The sequence below is a fragment of the Erpetoichthys calabaricus genome, chromosome 4 (assembly GCF_900747795.2).
Source record: "Erpetoichthys calabaricus chromosome 4, fErpCal1.3, whole genome shotgun sequence".
In the NCBI taxonomy this organism is placed as follows: Eukaryota; Metazoa; Chordata; class Cladistia; order Polypteriformes; family Polypteridae; genus Erpetoichthys; species Erpetoichthys calabaricus.
Window position 1 is genome coordinate 79,620,917 of NC_041397.2, and position 5,255 is coordinate 79,626,171.

Genomic DNA, 5,255 nt, shown 5'->3' on the forward strand with positions numbered 1-5,255 from the left:
GTTATTTTATTGCAATAAAACTATAGACTCTGCCTACCCTGAGTCTCCTAATAGCCTTCATTTCAGGTAAAAAGCCTTGTGGTGACAATTTTTCGCCACAACACTAGAAACCCAAATCTAGCCTGTTAAAACCTGTTAGTGAATTCAGGCAAACATTAGGGAATGTTAAACAGAAAAATCTAATAAAAGTAAAGCAATTTGAATTGAAGGCATTAAAAATGGAGCAAATAAAATTCAAATTCTCAGGTGGTTACAGATGTAAACACATACTATTCTTAAGGCATGGTGAGGAAGGCGGGCTCTATTGTAGGCATGGAGCTGGACAGTTTGACATCTGTGGCAGAGTGACGGGCGCTCAGCAGGCTCCTGTCAGTCATGGAGAATCCACTGCATCCACTAAACAGTATCATCTCCAGAAAGAGGAGCAGCTTCAGTGACAGACTGCTGTCGATGTTCTGCTCCACTGACAGACCGAGGAGATCGTTCCTCCTCCACACTATGCAACTCTTCAGTAAACGTTAACATTATACAAAGTTATTGTCTGTTTTACCTGCATTTTTATCACTCTTTAATTTAATATTGTTTTTTATCAGTATGCTGCTGCTGGAGTATGTGAATTTCCCTTTCGGATTAATAAAGTATCTATCTATCTATCTATCTATCTATCTATCTATCTATCTATCTATCTATCTATCTATCTATCTATCTATCTATCTATCTAGTTGTTCAATGTATTTTGCAAAAAAATAAAACACCTTGCTTGTTCCTCCAACCAGAAGGAGCTGATGTAAACCCTTTGTTGTTACAGTAGGTATAAAAACTAATATGTGTGAAACAACTATTCATTTTTAGGTGTAGATCAATTGAGTTTACTTACCAATCAAATTTCAAGTCTAATTGGAATCTATGTTGCTTAACCCAAACAATAACATGTAAGAAAATTTGATGTGATTGAGCTATGGTGTGACATTAACAAATCGGAAACATCAGTTCATAGTAAAACTAAATGTTAATTTTGCTAAACAAAATAATATTTGAGCAGAGTTATATTTTAGAGTAAGGTGATGGTGTCACAGAATAATAAAAATAACATTTAGTTCTCTGAATAGACATATTTTGTGAAATGTTGCCATCTGAAATACTTCTGTCTCATCTAGGTTCTGGCATTTCCTGTAAAATCTGCATGTTCTCCCCATGCTCATATGAGTTTCCTCCAACTTCAAAAATGGTGCATGCTAAAAAAAATGTTTCTTATAATTAAATGATGTTGGAGGGTGTCCTGTGCTGGAAGACGTTATGAACCCAACCTACTTCCAGATAGAGGACACCACGCTTAGTCCTTGAACCTGCCATAAAAACACTCTCTTTTATTTAAAGGGTGTTACCTTTCATACAGTTGTTATGTCATTTTTTATTCAGTACCTACAATTAAAATTCATTGACACTGAATCAGTTTGTCATCCCCGCTCATCATGTACTGAATGAATGTCTTTCCCAGACCATGTTTCTCAAAAAAGTTTCAATAAATGAAACTCTTATGATATTGTAAAACACAAAGTGCAGTGCAGTTGCTTGAGGCAAAAAAGCTGCTGAAGTGAAACTAAGTGAACTGGAAGAAATAAAATTTTGAATGAAATGCTTGATTTAATGAGCATCTGCTGAACAGGCTTAGAAGTGATAAAAATGAATAAATGCAGTATCCATTGAAAGCCAGAGTGATGCCTTCAAAACATATTAGTCTAAAACAACAAACTTCCAGGATGTGGAGTAAACCCTTTAGTTTATCTAATCACACTGGTATTTACAGTTTGCATACAGTTTAATTTACAATGTAAAGTATTAGTAACATGTTCAAGTCTCTCAGATCATTATTCTAAAAACTCCTTTTCACCATCAAAATCCTGGTTTTATTTTTGTTTTGTTCATCACAGTCTGAAAAAGGGTTTAATTATATATTTATAGATATATAAAACTTTGTTTCAACTTCTGATTTCATGCATTTTCTTATTACTTCTACAGTCCCCATGACCCTGGGTTGATGGACCAGAGAAGTAAATGATGAATGAATGCCTAAATGTCTAACTGCATTCTCATACCATTGCTCGCGTACTAAGGTGTCAGCAGGCATTTTTCGTGGCATTACACGTGTAATTTGTGAGTATGCCCTTCTCGATCAAACAGAGGAAGCTCTGCAGTCTACTTGTGACTATACGCTGCAGGAAGACAAGTAATTAAATCAAGATAAGTAACATTTGATCTGGCTTTTATATAAGTAACATATAAATGCTTCTTATGTAAAGACCATCAAAAAACATAATCACAAACAGGAGTTTGTACGATACGTTGGCGATCTCTGTAAGCCATACTGTTTCTTTGAAGGACAGGTGATTGGCAGGATGACGCTGGACCTCGTCCTGTATCCAAACGGTGCCATCGTTCGTCTTTACGCCTGGTGCAGCTGCGTTGTTCTTATATGTGAGTGGATGTGTTTTGCGGGGAGGGTTTCTGTTCTCTTTCTCCAATCTGAGTTCAACTCTGGTAAAATTATAGCTCCAGTTCATATGTATGTCAATAATATTCTATACATTTCTCTACATATATGTATTATTATCTGGAACAAATCTACACCTCCCGAAGCCGCAAAAAAGCAATAGACATTTCACAGGACTCATCACATCCCGGTCATTGCCTCTTCCAGCTTTTGCCATCGGGCAAGAGATACAGAGCTATGAAAACTAGGACAAACCGCCTTAAAAACAGCTTTTATCCGAAAGCAATCATGGCCCTGAACTCAAAATAAAACTGCTCCATATTATTCTTCCAATGTGCAATATAGACCGTAAGTCAACAAGTGCAATTTGTATATTTATTACTATTCGGTTTGTTATTATATTCTGTCTTTTTGTCTTTTTGTCATTTTAACTCTTATTCCTCACACTGAGTCGATTGCACCTTCAATTTCATTGTTCCTTTGTAAAAGTGACAATGACAATAAAGAACTATCTATCTATCTTATTATAATAACTCTGTTATTCAGAGCCTTAATTACTACTGGAATTTTTTAAGACGAGTGATTTCATAATCAAATAAATAGCTAATGTTCTGGTGGTTTTCTTTTGGTTTAATATTTTAGAGTGTATTTTCCCACTGTGAGTTAATACCATTTTTGTTCCTCCTTCTGCAAAGTGGAAGATCCACCATCATGAAGTCAGCTCAGTTGAAAACTTGCATCTGAGAAGACATCTCTGGAATTATTACGTGGTTTTCTTTGCTTTTTGAACTTCAGTTATAAGGTTCACCAAGGGGTGGTGGACCAACACTTTTTTGCCAAACGTGTTAAAAATTTCTTTCTAAAAATTTATTTTTTTTAACACAACCCCTAAATGTGATGATTTAATCTGGTTAATTTGACTGCACTTCACACATTAAGAAATTTATCAGCGCCAAATAAATCCAAGTCCAATAATAGGGGTAGGTCAATTCCTATGTTGTTTCTTTTTAATGGTCTTCATCCACAATCACCAATAGGGTTGACACCTGTCCCTTAATATACAGTATGGAGACATTCTATATTAGAACATAAAACACTGCATACCATATTCAACCAATAAGGTATGTTATTTTTCCTGTATTTTCATACACATTGTTTCATATACAGTACATATTAGCTCTTCAAAGTAAGAACAGGTAAAATTAAACCAGTTATAACTAGCACAGTGAATGAGTTTCATTTTCATGTCATGTCTGTGTCAGCATCATCCTCACTATTATGGTGCATGTACACATTGACAGAAATAAAAGAAAAAAAACAGTCACATGCAGTGTAGACATTACTATGTTGATGTTTGCTAATCCAAATACACCTATAAAAGAGGCTATCAAGATATAGGTGTGAATGGGAGACAAAATGTTTGTGGGTCAGCCCTGTTCCTGGTGACAAATACACTTGTAATTGATCTATTTCCGTCGTCCATGGAGGAATATCTGCGCTGAAACAGCACAGTGCATGTGCTTCCATGTCCAAGCAGCTAAAGAGCAGATGACACAGAGTAGATTCACCAGTTTCTTATATCTTACTCAGACTTTACCAGGTTCCCCCAAAAACAGACATGGTATGTTGTTGTTTCATTGCTTATATATTACCTACTGTAGCCTACACTACAGCCTACAATAGCTTATATTATACTGTAACCAATAAAACTAGGAAGTAGTAGGAACTAGGAAGTAGTTGGAAATGGGGAGAGAATCTACTTCCTCAGTGCTTTAAGATCTTATTCTAAAATATTATTGATTAGATACTATAGAAAAGATCTGCACAGATCCTCTAACTGAGAATTTGATTTTTTCCAGTTTCAAATAATATAAAACATCAGTTACCCACTGACTTAAAAGAGGAGAGTTAGAATTCTTCCAGTTTAGCAAAATAAGTCTGCGTGCCAATAGTATAGTGAAGGCAATCACAGTTTGTTTGTCCTTCTCCACTTTAAGCCCATCTGGAAGAACACCAAACACAGCTGTCAGTGGGTTAGGAGTGATTGGGACACCAAGGCTGTCTGAAAGGCACTTAAAATCTTTTGTCCAGAATGATGTTAATTTGGTGCAGGCCCAAAACATGTGACCCAGTGAGGCTGGAGCTGATTGCAGTGTTCACAGGTTGGATCTTGCCCTGGAAACATTTTGGACAGCTCTTATCTTCCTTTACAATGCAGCACCGCACACAGTGCACAGATCCCCTACAATAATGCTCAGTCCCTTCTTTTCTCTTCTGCCACATCCACTCCTCTCCCACAAGCTCTGTCCTCTGCCTCCTGACTCCGGCTTCTTGAATGCAGTTAGATCCTTATCAGGTAGCACTTCTGGGTGTGATGGAATTGCTGTAGACCAAGGCTTTGAAGCTGTCCCAGGCCCCCTATTGGTGGCCACTGGCCCCAGCAGGGTTGAGGATCCAAGCTCCAAGCCAGTGGTCCCTAAGCAAAACAGGGGGGCTGCCCTGTTGTGTCCCAGGGGAGGTACTGCTGTTGACATGTCCTCTCCCCCAGTCCTCTCCTCAGAAGGGTGTCCTGGGCAAGGCCCCCGGCCATCTGCCACAATATATATATATATATATATATATATATATATATATATATATATATATATATATATATATTATAGTGACGAGTGAATCATTGTCTTGCACCCCAAAACACGGGGCTGAGTCGCAGTACTTTAACAAAACCAGCTTTATTCCTCTTGAAACAGGAACAGCATGGTTA